Source organism: Sabethes cyaneus, chromosome 1, assembly GCF_943734655.1.
Source record: "Sabethes cyaneus chromosome 1, idSabCyanKW18_F2, whole genome shotgun sequence".
NCBI lineage: Eukaryota > Metazoa > Arthropoda > Insecta > Diptera > Culicidae > Sabethes > Sabethes cyaneus.
The window spans coordinates 115,403,921-115,417,884 of NC_071353.1; the positions used below are offsets into that span (position 1 = coordinate 115,403,921).

Here is a 13,964-nt window from a genome sequence, read left to right on the forward strand (position 1 = left end):
CATCGTTTTCCTAAACTTGGGGATCCGCAAATCAGGTCCTCCCAGGTATTGATTAAACTTTGAACAGCGGGCAGGCTAAAAGAAAACTTCACAACCCCCTTATTAAGCGTGCGACGTACTTCAAACTTCACCAACGCTGACGAGTTGAGTTATTTTTAGAAACAAATTGTGCCTCTTCCTTCTATTGTGTCTATTGTAAACGGTGTCCTTCAAATTCAAATTCTGGCATTGGGGAGTTAATGTTCTTGGGTACGGTAGTGACCCCGTTGGTTTCGTAGCCCTCCAGGACATCCCTTGAATAGTGGCACTAAGCTAGATCCGGCTAGAAGATCGTAGGGTCCTCGTGTTGTTTCAACAGAGAAAGCAGACGCTTCTGCAGACACTCTTTGAGATAGATCTTCCTGTGTACAGTCTCGGTGGTCAGGAACAGCGCACTGCTGTCCGGGCGGTAGGTGAAAAACAGTAGCTCCGGAAGCTGCTGTACAGTTTCCGGACCCGTGACTTTCCCATCGTATTTTGCCGTTTGTCTCGATTTGGAACCTTCTGCCCTTTGTACGTATGCAGTCCGATGATTCGGATCAATAATAGAACATCCATTCTGTCTGCATTTATTTTTCCGTTCGATGCTCAGAGTTTCGTAGTAACGTTTAATCACAAGACCCACACACCGTTGACTGCACGATTTCGAGTTGTTTTCCGATGTCCCGATGAGAGAGTTTAGGCTTTTCCAGGAGCTTGCGCATAAGCAATTCGCGACGTTGCTTTTCGGCTGACGCCAAAAATTGACAGCGATAAAAATACAGTGTAAACAATACACTCTAAACTATTTATATCCAAGTTTTTAAGAGGAAATACCCAATGGGTACTTTCCTACGGCGTTTTTTCCATGACGCAATTTGATGTGGCACACTCTTTAATTAAACCACCTACCGAGAAGTTTTATTTTAACTTCTTTTACTAGCCGGGATCACGAAACTGTATCCAGCTTTTTACGCGTTTTAATGGCGGACGCTATAAAGTGTGTTCGTAATATACAAACCATCTTTTTGACAACTCTGCATCCATCAAATCTGGCAATCTGCACCTGCATGGCAGTGTTGCTCTTTCTTTCGTTTACGCAAAAGAAGGAAAGCAAAATTGTGCGAAATGTAAACAAAACTATTGCTCTCCTTCTTTTACGTAAGCGAAAGAAAGAGCAACACTGCCGTGCAGGAGAAGAGTGCCAGATTTGATGGATGCAGAGTTGCCAAAAAGATTGTTAGCATATTACTTACTTAGGTGGCTTGCCGTCCTAAGACAAAGCCTGTTGAACAAAGTTTCTCCATGTAACTCGGTTGAAGGCTACCGCTCTCCAATTCCTCGGACACCGAGTACTCTCCGCCAGATCTCGCTCCACCTGGTCTAACCATCTTGCCCGCTGCGCTCCTGGTCGTCTTGTTCCTACCGGATTTGAGGCGAACACCATCTTTGCAGGGTAGTTGTCCGGCATTCTTGCAACATGCCCTGCCCATCGTATCCGTCCAGCTTTAGCCACCTTCTGGATCCTGGGTTCGCCATAGAGCTGTGCGAGTTCATGGTTCATCCTCCGTCTCCATACTCCGTTCTCCTGTACGCCGCCGAAGATCGTTCTTAGCACTCGTCGTTCGAAAACTCCGAGCATTCGCAGGTCCTCCTCGAGCATTGTCCATGTTTCATGCCCGTAGAGAACAACCGGTCTAATAAGCGTCTTGTACAGGGTGCACTTTGTACGGGGACTTAGTCTGCTCGACCGCAATTGCTTGTGGAGCCCATAGTGAGCACGACTTCCGCTGATAATACGCCTCCGAATCTCACGGCTGGTATCATTGTCCGCCGTTACCAATGAGCCAAGGTAGACAAATTCACCGACTACCTCAAACTCATCGCCGTCGATCAATATACTACTGCCCAAGCGGTGTCGTTCGGCCTCGGTTCCGCTGGCCAGCATGTACTTTGTTTTAGACGTATTTACATTTAACCCAATCTTTTCTGCTTCGCGCTTTAGTCTGGTGTATTGTTCAGCCACCGCTATATATGTTCTGCCGATAATATCCATGTCATCGGCATATCAGACGAATTGACTTGATTTGTTGAATATCGTGCCCCGCGTGTTAATATCCGCTCGGTTCATAACACCTTGTAGCGCTATGTTGAACAGCAGGCATGAAAGACCATCACCTTGACGAAGCCCTCTGTGTGATTCGAATGAACTTGACAATCCACCCGAAATTCGAACACAGCACTGTGTACCATCCATCGTAGATTTAATCAGTTTGATGAGCTTCCTGGGGAAGCTGTTCTCGTCCATGATTTTCCATAGCTCTTTCCGGTCGATGGTATCATATGCGGCTTTGAAGTCAACGAATAAATGATGCGTGGGAACTCTGTATTCACGCCCCATTTGGAGGATTTGCCGCAGTGTAAATATTTGATCCGTAGTAGACCGACCTTCGACGAAGCCGGCTTGATAAGATCCCACAAATCTATTCGCAATTGGTGATAGACGGCGGAAAATGATTTGGGACAGCACTTTATAGGCGGCATTGAGAACGGTGATCGCTCGATAGTTCTCACAGTCCAACTTGTCGCCCTTTTTATAGATCGGGCAGATAACCCCATATTTCCACTCCTCCGGTAGCTGTTCTGTATCCCAAATTCTAACAATTAGATGGTGTATGCAGACGGCCAGCTTTTCTGGTTCCCATTTTAATAAACTCCGCTCCGATGCCATCTTTTCCAGCTGACTTGTTGTTTTTAGCTGCATGATAGCCTCCTTAACTTCGCCTATCGTTGGGCCTGGTACTTCTTCCCCGTTTGTTGCACCGTTGAAATCGCTTTCCCCCGCCGCCATGGTTTTCCGCCTGGGCGCCATTCAGGTGTTTGTCGAAGTGCTGCTTCCACCTATCGGTCACCTCACGATCGTCCGTCAGAAGACTGCCAGTCTTATCCCGACACATTTCAGATCGCGGCACAAAGCCTTTGCGGGATCCGTTCAGTTTCTGGTAGAACTTTCGCGTTTCCTGAGAACGATGCAGCCGCTCCAACCCTGCATATTCTTGCGCTTCCAGGTAGCGCTTTTTCTTCCGAAAGATTTGGTTTCGCTGCATCTTCTTCTATTTGTGTCTCCACGTTCTGTCGTGTGGCACTGCGCATCTTGGCCGCCCGCGCAGCGTTCTCCTCATCCATCACCCTCCTACATTCATCGTCAAACCAATCGTTCCGCTGATTCCGGGCCACATGCCCGATGGAGCTCTCAGCTACACTGCTGATGGCTGTTTTGATAGTGTTCCAACAGTCCTCGAGAGGGGCTTCGTCCAGCTAGTCCTCTTCCGGCAGTGCAGCTTCGAGTGAATGCGCGTAGTTTGCGGCTACGTCTGGCTGCTTCAGCCGCGCGAGATCTAACCGAGGCTGGCGTCGGTACCGAATGTTGTTCACAACGGAGAGTCTTGGGCGCATCTTAACCATCACTAGGTAGTGGTCCGAGTCAAAGTTAGCGCTTCGATAGGATCTGACGTCGATAATGTCTGAGAAGTGCCGACTGTCGATCAAAACGTGGTCGATCTGTGATTCTGTCTGATTTGGTGACCTCCAGGTGTACTTATGGTGGATTCTGTGCTGGAAAAAGGTACTACATACGGCCATATTCTTGGAGGCGGCAAAGTCGATAAGTCTTAGGCCCATTTCATTGGTCCGTGGGTGTGCACTGAACCTTCCAATCACCGGTTTGTATTCCTCCTCCTGGCCGACCTGAGCATTGAAATCCCCGATGACGATCTTGATATCATGTTTCGGGCAGCGGTCGTATTCACTCTTCAACTGCGCGTAGAACTCATCCTTGTCGTCATCGGTACTTCGGAGGTGAGGGCTGTGCACGTTGATGATGCATATATTGACGAATCGGCCCTTGATTCTCAACCTGCACATTCGAGGATTGATTGGCCACCACCCAATCACCCGTTTCCGAATCTCGCCCATCACTATGAAAGCTGTACCCAGCTCGTGTGTGTTGCCGCAGCTGTGGTAGATGGTATGTTCATCTCTGAACGTACGTACCATTGAGCTCTTCCAGCACACCTCCTACGGCGCTACGACGTCGAACTTGCGGCTCTTCAATACGTCGGAGAGCACTCGAGTGCTCCCTTGGAAGTTGAGAGATCGGCAGTTCCACGTCCCGAGTTTCCAATCCATAGTCCTTTTTCGTCGCGTGGGTCTATTCCGATTGTTCCAGTAAGAATATATTTGTTCTTCGTCCCGTGCTTTAGTACTTTTCGTGGTGACGGCTTGCAAAGCCTGCTACATCAACCCCCTGTTTCGCCGGAGGGCCAACGAAGCTCAAAAGAGCCCTCCTTTCCTGTCAGCATACGACTCCTCCGATTCTCCACTCATACGACTCTCCACCAAAGTTGCTCGTATCCCGGCTGGTACCACGAGGAGGTAGGAATAGGAGTTGCTGAATAAGAGGCTATGAACCACTGTAGGGTCTATTTTATGCCTACACGTGCACAAGGCACCGACGGTACGTATTATTCAGCCGCTTACCAGCCTATGGACCAACCTATGATTAATTATTTGTGACAGTAGTTTTTTTACAATTGACGGAAGGACGGTAGAAGGAATTAATAAAACAAAGATGTTGATAGTGTTCGCACAGAAAGGGACAAGGCGTGAAGGGGAAAGAGCGGGAAATTGTGTAAGGGAGGATAATTGAAGCAACACTTGAAAATTTGTGTGCTATTTAGGCAAATAATTTGACATGTTATACATTTAGTTTTCGCTACAATTTATAGAAGATACAGAAATGCTCGTGTCAAAGCTACCCAATGGGACTCCAGACGATACTTTGTTTCATGATAAAATATGAACAACTGAAATGACTTCAAAGCTCGGTTCGCTGGACCGCGAAAGTGAACTTTGCCGCACCACGGATCATTTCACCTTATCGGAGCAAAGCCAAAGGCCACGCAGTTCATTGCTGTTTTCTCCGGTTAGATCGTCAGTAGCTTTTCTAGTTCACTGCTGTAGACAATAGAAGAAAAGCTATGATAAGTTCGCGTCTCACGCACACGGTGCGGCGCGGAGGTAAACGGATGTGTCTGCGCTGCGTGCTAAGCGGCGGTGAAGGTGAAATGTAACATTTCTGTACCACATTAAGCTGGAAAGTGAAATCTGCCCGTCTCAAGAAGTCATGCATATGCCGCCATGCAGCAATAATAGACCGTTGAACGACGAAGGACGCCGAGAAAACGTTAGGCGGCGTTCATATCTCAATGACATTACCATCGCAGTATATTGTTTTTTTTTTCTTTTTCTAAAATTACTGTTTTCGTTTATCTGCGTGTACTTGGCCTTCCAGCAGTTTTACTGGATCGCTATGCACACAGCAAGTGGAAAACTGGCTACGTTGAAGCTCCCCTCCTTTCCTTTATCCGTGCGATGGGTTGAAAATATCATTAGACCTGGAAATCGGATTTTATTTCATATCGCAGACTGGTGGTTGCTAACACCTCAGACAAAGATGATGTGCTACATCAGATAATGAAATTATTACACATTTGATTACCGATTTTTCGCTTTCCTGTATGCGAGTGCTTCACGCTTATACACCGAAATAATGAACATTTTTGGTACACCCGAAAGAAGAAAGAGGGGGCAATGGAAGACGAGACCGCGTATAACTGGCTGCCGCGGTAACGGATGACCGGAGGAAGCGAGAAAAGAGAGAAACAGAGAACCAAGACAAAAGAATTGCACGTACATTTCGCCTTCCTATTCGATCCATTAATATCTTGAAAAACACCCGTTTCTGTTACAGGCTTTTTGTGAAAATAAATTGAAAACAAATTAAAACAACAAAAGCAAGTGTTTCGAAAAACATACTCACTTACTCGCTCACTCACACAAGCGCTTGCTCTTGTGCGTTTACTCCGAGTGCAGAGTGTAGAGCGTAGAGTCTGCGAATCATCTCGAATTGAAACTTGCGTACACAAGTTTTTGTACACGGCTGCTGCCGGGCGGTGATGCTGCGGAGTGGCTGACTGGCTGCGGCTCTAGTGGAAGTGAAGAGCCAGATAAATAAAAAGAAGGCGAAATAAAGGAATACAGAAGGAGGTAAAACAATCAGCCCCACAGGCCCGCGGCTTTTGTTTTCGGAAAAGGCCCATTCATCGCGAATCGAAACAATGTAGCGGATCTTTGTTTTCGACAGAAGAGTGATGTATGCGCCTTTACTCGTCCGTCGGAATGGAATGCTAAAAAACGATTCACTTTGACCGGTTCATCTGTCAGCGAATTTGTTCACAGTGAATGAATGGAAGAATTTCCCAGCGTCCACCGAATACGGCTGGTCCACACGTGGTGCTCTCCCTACATCTTGCCCACTTCAAATTCAAGCTTTTTTCCTCGTAGCCGTAGGTTATCAACTTTCCGGTCCGGTTCTGGAAAATATTGAAAATGTCAACAAATTGCGCCAGTCTGGCGAACAGTGTTTGACCATTTCGTCGAACAGCCGTTTTTTCGGTGGATGCTGAGGAAGTAAAGCAAGCAAAACAAAGGCACACACTGTTGAAGGGAAGCCCAAAACAAGTTTTTGCGCATCCCGTTCGGGTGTTTAGCGGCTGTAGTGGTGATCCGATTGTGTTCTTTTTTTTCAGTGATTTTGAATGTGTATGTGTTGCACCGTGTAAAAACCAGTCAAGTTCTAGACACTCAAGAAAAAAAGGAAGAAAGCTCACCCGGTTTTACAGTGTGACGTGACAGCGGGAACGAAGAAGAGAGTGCATGATAGTAAGTAGTGAAACCATACCGTTGTGTGGACCAAATCATCAAAACAAAAACAACGAGCTCCCGAGGTCGGTAAACTAACAAGTGAAGCGAAAAGAAAGACGAATCTTTTGCTTTCCTACCCACACATACACACACACAAACACGTACGAGCAACAGCCGTCCGTCGCGGAACGTGACACCCACCAGGGGGAATTCGCAGACTCACTAGCAGAGGGTAAGTTTCTATCAGCTCTTGTTACCGATTTTATTCAACCCTTTCTTTCACGGATGCTGGAAAGCGTGATCCCAATAGAAATTATAGACAGACTTATGGTTATACGTTATAGTTGATTTGCATACAATTCCGCCATCCCGTGCCGTGTATTTGGGTCGTTGCTCGATGCTGCTGAGTAGGGGCTCATTTTCACTTGAATTATTTGCTTTTGTACTTAAAATGATTCGACATTTTGCTTACTGTTCATTAATAAGTAAACTTATACTATCAAGCTCCGATCTCTGACTATTATATTTGTAACTTTGGACACGGACCAAATAGGACAAACATAGTAGTTTGTGGCATATATGCTGGAGCAGAAACCGTGAAGGTTATCAGAACCTGTGTCTTTTATTCATCACTTTTAAAAATCAGAGGAGTCGCGTTTATTGACATGACTACAAGGTTGACGTGGGCAGTTTTTTCCATAAAACTTTGAATAAAAAAACAACAAAAAAATGGCCTGTACAATTGCTAGAAACAAAATCGGGGAAGGGCAAATTGAAAATCTGACTCCCGCTCTATTTGTTCCATTCCATTGCCTAAATGAGGTCTATTAGAACGTCAGCTGTCAGCAGAACGTCAACTGTCTACGTAGTTCTACGGAGCACGTGTTTAGGTTTTACGTATTGTTTACTTCAAGTCAATTCTTATCTATCACTAACAGAATGTAACCTATCAACATGACCTCAAAACCTACTGTATATAAAATCAACTTAATACTCAGACTTATAGTAAATAGTAGATGAGAATTACAACATATTTGAATTTCGCATTTATATATATGATCAAAAAATACCAAGTGAATATCAACCTTAAATTAAATTAGTACAAGTACACGATATTGTTACTTTACCCACTGAACTGAAAGTGAGCTACTATTTGGCTTTCGGCAATTGTATTTCCGCTTATATTGATATTATATTACTTATTATCGCTTCATGAAAATCTACATATTTAGTTAATCTTAAGATACTCGTTCAATTGTATCGAAAATCGCAATCTCGAAAACTCTTAAATTCGAAGTCGTCGAATTATATTAAACAGTATTCTTTCTAATATTAAATTGTTAGACTGTGTCCAATGTTATCGTTAGTGATGTCCGGTAATCGCTCGATTAATCGAGTAATCGATTAGAACATGAAATAATCGAATACTGCCGGCACGAATAATTCATTAATTGAATAGTTCCAAGGGGATAAGAAAAATGCGAAAAATCCCCATTAATCGTTCATAATCGTACGATTAATCGAAATATTCGAATATTTATAGTCGAATACTACTAGCACGAATACTGAACTGATCGATCAGTGCATACAACGCTAACCGATAAATCGTTAATCGAATAATTGAAAATTTCGGACATCACTAGTTATCGTCCTTGCCTGAAAAGTTAAGAAAGCGTGTATAGACAATGACTCCGAAGATGTTAACTAAATTTTCAAAAGTGAGAAAAATCAATTCACTCTTCTTCATTAAACGTACGTTCGTCGGCAGCTGCAAGGACAATGATCAAACTGATGTCTGTGCTAGTAAAACACGGTGCTAGTAAAACGCGGTTTGCTTTTAACGCGACTATTTTTACCTGAATTTTGAAATTTCACAGTTTTTACACAATTTTCGGAATTCACGCGGATGTGCTCTGAGTCTGCTTTTACAAGTAGCTTTAGAATTCACGGGGTTTTTACCACGAATATAGGAATTTAGGCACTTTTTACGCGAATATCGTAATTTACGCGAAACCTATCCGTAAAATTCGACTTGAAAGTTACAAAAATGAGACATGGTAATTTTTCAATGTACTTCCTATTGAATTTGATACTCAAAATGTATTCCGATCGATTGGCGCCATATTTTTTATTTGAAAAACGATTAGGAAATTGTTGGGTTTTGAGAGCTAAAAACCTAATAACTTTTCGTGGCGCTCACATTTTTAGACTAACAATGAAACCAAATATTTTACAACAGTTTGGCGTTAGTGGGATGATTTTATCTCGTCGCATTGTTGCTTTCGTTTAAATTATGTGAAAATTTCCGATCGCAGTATCCGACACCTATTAAAAATGAGCTTTAAGGTCCAATCACAGAAAATAGATATCCAATCAAAAGGTCCCCACTTGAATTACTTACTTTAGTGTAGTGGAAACGGTCCATTACCAATCCTGTGCCAAACGAACTATGGTCCTCCAATACTGTCGATCCTGGGCTGCCGTTTTCCAATCCTCACCAGTTGAACGTGCATCATCTTCGACAGTGCACGGCCATCGGGTGCGGGCTCTGCCTCGGAGTCTACGGACTCTTCCTGGGCAACTCTGCTGAAAATAGTTTTGACTACGGGTATTATGGCGACTTGCCCAGCCCACCGCAGCCTGCCACATTGTACTACCTTCACTATATCAGTAGATTTATATAGTTGGTACAGCTCGTGATTCATGCGTCTGCGCCACACTCCATTTTCCATGTTGCTACCAAGTATGGATCGCAGAATTTTACGCTTAAAAACCCCAAGCACTCGTCCATCAGCTTCCTCTAGCGTCCATGATTCATGTCCGTAAAGGGCCACCGGGAGGATCAGTGTTCTGTAGAGTGCCAGTTTTGTGCGAATTTGCAAACTACGGGACTTCAGTTGGCTACGTAGTTCGTAGAAAGCCTGATTCGCGGCTGTAATTTGTCGTTTCACTTCGCGGCCTACTTCGTTGTCACATGTCACATAGAATACGAGTGTACCAAGGTATATAACTTTCTCCACTACTTCATATTGTTCCCCATGATAACTCCACCTCGGCACCAACACCACTTGGTCTCCCACGTTCCCTGCCAGCAATCATGTACTTCGTTTTGGTGGTGTTAATGGTAAGTGTCGCACGAATCAGCGTAACTAGTTTCGTCGGCAAACCATGTTGTAGCATTATCTGCCACAGCTCGTTTCGTTTGACTGAATCGTATGCCGCCTTAAAGCCCACAAACAGATGATGTGTCTGCAAGTTGTACTCCCGGAACTTGTCTGGTAACTGACGCAGGGTAAACATCTGATCCGTCGTGGGGCGACCCTCACGAAAACCAGTTTGGTACTCCCCTACGAAGAACTCCGTTAACGGTCTCAGTCTGCAGAACAGGATACGAGACAGCACCTTCGCCTTCACCAATGAATACTGTAAATGATCTGTTCCATAACTACTGATGTTGTACATTTTTCCTTTTGCATAACAAGACGTGAAAAATTGTGCAACAAACCTTCAAATGTTTACCTATTTGTTACTAACCGCAGGGAACAGACCAACAAACTCGAAGATTTTTTTGGGAATGAATCATTTTAGCTAGCTTTTGCTTATGCTTACCGCTAAATGAACACTAAAGCGCCACGTGCCATATTTAGAGTAAGCTTTAAGATACAGCTAATACGACATAATTTCTTTCCATTCCGTTGCTGTTGACGGTTGCTGATGGTTAATCTGAATGGGCCTTTTTGGGAGGAACCATCAGATTGAAATTGAACTGCAGTGTGACAGTCGTTCACAGACGTTCGTCGAGTACGTTTGTCAAAAGATGTGCATGTCTATGCTGGAGATTTCTCAGCTTTTTAATGATCCATTCTTGGATAAAATTACAAATTAAAGTCGCCTACTATAAATACTAGTGTCACCACCACTGTACATAGTTTCTCCACAGAAAATAGAAATCCATTCAGAAACAAATTTTGCTAGAATTCTTGGAATTCAAATTAAAAACGAATAATATACTAGCGTCACCACCACTATAGTTTCTGTACTAAATGATTCTTTTTTAGACTAGGGTTTATTTCTAATTTCCGTCGTAGTAAGTAAAGCCACACTAATTTTCATCATTTCTTGGATGGATTTAATGAATACTCCAAAAGTTCTTGTACTGATTTGATTCAAGCACACTTGACTTACCTTTCGAGCCGTGCAATTTGAATTCACTAAAAAGCGATTATTAAAGCGTTTAATTGAAATTACGCAACTGACTTTATATCTTAAATTCATCGTATCGTTTTAAAATCCGTCTATCAAAATTTTTCATCGTCCGAACTAAAAATCAAAACAACGTTTACGAACGGACGTTTACGTGTAGGACGGTATGACAAATGTTGTGTTGCAAAAATTTTTGCTGGTAATGCAAGTTTCCCGGCTGCAGAATAACGACAATGTATTGCGTGAATTATTTGCATTGTATGAATGACGGAAATTGAAAGGATTAGTGGACATTTTTTTCTTCGTCGCACGAAAAAACCTAGGAAATTGGGATGCTAGGAATTCTTTAATGAAAACAGCTGTTGTGAGGTTTTTGTAGAAGAGACATATGTGGAGCAGTTTTTGTGGGCAAATTACTAACAGGCGAGATCGACTCCTCTTTTATCCTTGCACTAATTTGCATTGACATTCCGTCCAGAAACCTGAGATCACAGACAAACAGACATAACTCTTGGAAGAAAAATCAACAAAAATTATCGTACCTCACATTTAGCCTGAACACTAGCACCATCTATGATCGACATTCCCAAATATCAAATAGCAACATGGGTGTCCCTCGAAGTAGTAAGTATTTTTCATGGGGAATTCCCCTTCTTTCGCCAAAAAGCGCCACTTTGACCAAAACGGAGACATTCCCAACTAGGCCCAAATATGAAATGACGGTTTAATCGGTACGAAGAATGGAAAATGAGTGTGATGTCTGTTTATCTTTGCTGAGATCTTGTGAATTTTTAAGACTACAATACCAGCGCACTGAATATGAACAGAACGAACCCCTAAGGGCGATGTGTGAAGTTTACAATAAATGTTATTTATATTTTGACTTTTCCATGACCAGTGTTAGTTTAGAAAATAGATTCAGAAGATTATTTAGTTTATAAGTTTTGTGAATTTGTATATTAGAAATGTCTGTGAACCTTGTGCTATATGTAAAAACTTATTGTAAACGTCCAAAAGAAGATGGGGGTTTTTATGCCTTTTTTAGAGTCTATGTTAGATCTTCTCAAAAAGGCTCCTCATCCAAGTAAATTCATGGAGGCCTACCTGGCCAGATGGATAAATAAATAAAAATGAAAATTTTATCTAAAATGATTAAAGGACATAGAAACGCCACTCTTCACAGATTCTATCGTCAGTCAAGGAAGTAATTTGCGGCTTCGTCATTAACGAGAATGACATTAGCTGAGGCTCGTTTATGTAGGAGTGAGAGGGGAGCGAAGAGAGGAGGAGAGGATCCGGGAGTTTGAAATTTGATGTTGTTGATATTATTCCTCCTGCAAACAGCCTCAGCGAGGGCTTCAGCTAATGTCAAAAAATCTTTATCTGTGTGCGTGTTGAATTACTTCAGAGGTCCCTGACGGCCAAAGTGTTTACTAACCTGTCATAGTGTTTGTAAAGCGTTCTCTTAAGCACACGTTTGACTATGTCATCTGTCACTAACAGGCATTCAATTTATCGTTTCAAATGCGCGATATTCAATGAATTTTGCCGACTACGACTAATAATCTAGCAAAAAAGAAACGAGAATGTTTTATACGTATGTATTGTCGCTCGTGAGCGCAGCCTGCCTAAATTTTCCTTTATCGCTAGAAACACGCGATCATGATTTGTTTATTTTTTTTAATTTTTCGTAACACGAGTTTATCCTCTCTTTGTTGTGAGAGGCAGAGGACAAAGCAGTATCAGCAGTCTTTCAGAGACGAAAATACACAGGTTACTATTGAATTTACCAAGCAACCAGCCAACAAGAGAGAGACATGTAAAACAACCGAATTTATGTATTTGGGTATCACCATGGTTTCAATATTTACCTAGTACTGCATTAGAGTTTCGCGCCAATTCCATCTGCGATTAATATTTATCATGGTTCACTGAGAGAGGATAAATGTTTTTCAGGGAAAAATGAAATGATATATCACAGACTAACAGACGTAACACTGAAGCCTCATTCCATCGCCAATAAAAACGATCATTTCAAATGGTAACTTAAGCCAAGACTCAAACAACAGTCGCTGCGCGAGAACGCCGCTCGCTTGCGCTGGCGCTGTTGTCAGATAATATACAAGTAAATTTATAGCATTGCTAACTTTATAGCAAGCTGTTTTGCGTAGCGCGAAGACTGCACCAGGTGATGCTAGTGTTTTTTTTTAAGTTTTATGGGTGTCATTGAAACGACGTTTTGTTAGAAAATTTGTTCGAAGTGTTACGTCTGTTACTCTGTGGAGATACTATCAACTCTCATTCTGTAGCAGAAAAATGTTTTTCTTTCGCTTTGTACAAACAGATAACTACAGAATCTAGTTGTCATATGAGAATAATGGGTGAGCGAAAATCGTTTATCCTACATGTGAACATTTTAATCTCTGGTCACTAACTCATGTGTAAAATGAGAAGACGATACAAAGCCTATGATAGTTTAGTAAACCCTGCCACCAGTAGATAGTGCTGATGGCATACATTTTACTCATTTATTAGGAAACTAGCTGACCCCTTCGTATTGCCACAAAATAACCTGTGTTGTACATAAATCATGAATCTTGGATGATCTTTGTCACAATCTCGAGTTTTGCAAGTTTCTGAGGAGTTCAACCTTATATGATTCATTTTGGCAGTTACGTAACTATGAAAGCATCCCAGGTAATTAATAAGCATCACCAATGCTATTTAAATGTAGGCCAATAAGCATTAAAGTCGCCTTAAATGCTAATTAAATGCTATTTTGGCAAAATATACAGCTACTTTACTGATAACCTTCTTATAGTGCTGACAATGCTAATTTACAGCTAATTACCGACACGAAGAATTTGAATACAATTTTAGATGCCAATTTACAACACCTATGCAGTCAAAAACATAATATACAACAACGTGCAGTATAAAATGCCAGATACGCTGATTTGCTGCTTATGTTAATGCTT

At 42.5% G+C, this 13,964-nt stretch overlaps 1 protein-coding gene across 9 annotated transcripts in view; it reads left to right on the forward strand.

The window, feature by feature from the left end:
• LOC128738457 (protein FAM107B) overlaps positions 1–13,964 on the forward strand; it is a 149,865-nt gene that overhangs the window by 5,980 nt on the left and 129,921 nt on the right. For 4 of the 9 annotated variants that reach the window (XM_053833619.1, XM_053833648.1, XM_053833656.1 and 1 more), the window contains exon 2: positions 6,669–7,015. The exons of 2 other annotated variants lie outside the window; for them this stretch is intronic. The gene's annotated coding sequence lies outside the window, so the exon portion shown is untranslated. Of the gene's footprint in view, positions 1–5,830; positions 6,127–6,668; positions 7,016–13,964 lie in introns of all 9 variants that reach the window. 3 more of the 9 variants (XM_053833609.1, XM_053833630.1, XM_053833639.1) reach the window with 2 other exon arrangements.